Source organism: Octopus bimaculoides, chromosome 4 (genome assembly GCF_001194135.2).
Source record: "Octopus bimaculoides isolate UCB-OBI-ISO-001 chromosome 4, ASM119413v2, whole genome shotgun sequence".
In the NCBI taxonomy this organism is placed as follows: domain Eukaryota; kingdom Metazoa; phylum Mollusca; class Cephalopoda; order Octopoda; family Octopodidae; genus Octopus; species Octopus bimaculoides.
The window spans coordinates 44,571,557-44,573,526 of record NC_068984.1 but is presented as its reverse complement, the minus strand read 5'-3'; the positions used below and the strand labels follow the sequence as shown (position 1 = coordinate 44,573,526).

General features: G+C 38.9%; 1 protein-coding gene across 5 annotated transcripts in view; it reads left to right on the top strand.

Moving 5' to 3' along the window:
- Window positions 1–1,970, top strand: part of LOC106884513 (transmembrane protein 243) — a 51,105-nt gene that overhangs the window by 32,148 nt on the left and 16,987 nt on the right. The gene's annotated exons all lie outside the window — the stretch shown is intronic.

The following is a 1,970-nucleotide window of genomic DNA, read 5'->3' as shown; positions in this document are numbered from 1 at the left end:
ATATACATATATACCACAGGCTTCTTTCAGTTTCCGTCTACCAAATCCACTCACAAGGCTTTGGTCGGCCCGAGGCTATAGTAGAAGACACTTGCCCAAGGTGCCACGCAGTGGGATTGAACCCGGAACCATGTGGTTGGTAAGCAATATATATATATATATATATATATATATATATATATATCCTTGAAGTTCGTTTACAGGAAATATTTTGAATATACATTTAAAAGCTCCTATATTATTATGCCAGCTACAGTCTAATGATATCAACTGGTGATACCAGTTTTTTTGGGTCACACCGAACTGTGCTGATATAATTCAGAATAAATATAGTTTTAATGATAATAATAATGGTAATAACAATAATAATAGTAATAGTAATCCATAGATGGAATATATAAATATTTTAATGCATTGCTATGTGTCTTTCCACAAATCACATGTTTCTTAAGATCGTTGTCTGTATTCCTGGGATGATTACAGTGCAGTCTGTTGTATTATCATGTTCATGCATTCATACACACATGCAAGCATGCACACACACATATTCATTGGTATTAGCACCAAGCAGTGTTTAGGCATAAGCAAACATTTTAGGTTAGTTGAAATATGTTTGTGACCTATTTCAACGTGTAAAGACAAATTAGCATGGGACAAAAAATTTCTCTCTTATGGTAAAAACGTGTAAGAACATCATATCTGTCTAGTATATCCTGTAAACACAATATAGCTAAACGGCAAAGAAGCTTGCTTCACAAACATATTGCCTGAATTTGATCCCCCTACTGGGTATCTTTGGACAAATGGCATTTTCTGTAGCTTTGGCTTGATCCCTTACTCGTTAATGAAATTGGGTAGATGGGAACTGTATAGAAGCCTACCAGGGAGATTGTACGTGTAAATCACAAAGCACAGTTTCGCCATGCTTTGTGTCATGCTGATTTGAGAATTGCAATCAGAATTCACATATTTGTAGAACACTCAGTCACTGAAGGAAGTGAAACAGATGATCGAACATCTACATCATCATCAAACAATAGAAGTCCTCCACCACCACCACCACCACCACCATATATCATCATCATTATCATCATCGTTTAGCACCTGTTTTCCATGCTGGCATAGGTTGGACAGTTTGACAGGAGTTGGCCAGCTGAGGAACTGCCCAGACTCTTGTCTGTTGTGGTATGGTTTCTATGTCTGGATGCCCTTCCTAATGCCTGCCTGACTGGCCTTCGTGCCGGTGGCACGTAAAAGCACCCACTACACTCTCGGAGTGGTTGGCGTTAGGAAGAGCATCCAGCTGTAGAAACCCTGCCTAATCAGATTGGAGCCTGGTGTAGCCATCTGGTTTCACCAGTCCTCAGTCAAATAGTCCAACCCATGCTAGCATGGAAAGCGGACGTTAAACGACGATGATGATGATGACATACATACATACATACATATATATAACCCATGCTAGCATGGAAAGCGGACGTTAAACGACATATATATATGTATATATATATATGGAGCCTGGTGTAGCCACCTGGTTCACCAGTCCTCATGATGGACTCTCCTGTTGGAGACGACCTATGGGTATTCAGCTTTTGCCAAACAACTTGCACAGATGATTTGTTTATAGTGATCAATTGTATGTACTTTACATTAGCTCACTTCCACCATTAAATCGGCATTGCCCAAACAGATGCACGGTGTACCACATGTTATGCGTTGAAATGATTGTGGAGCAATGTGAGATGATGCATTTTGCTCAAGAACGTAACACACCACCCGGTCTAGAAACTGAAACCACCATCTCGTGATCGTGAACGCAACACCGTAACCACTAGGCTATGCATCCTCACACACACACGCACACACACACACATATATATATATATATATATATATATATATATATATATATATATATCATCATCATAACCATCATCATTTCATTATCATTTAACATCTATTTTACACAC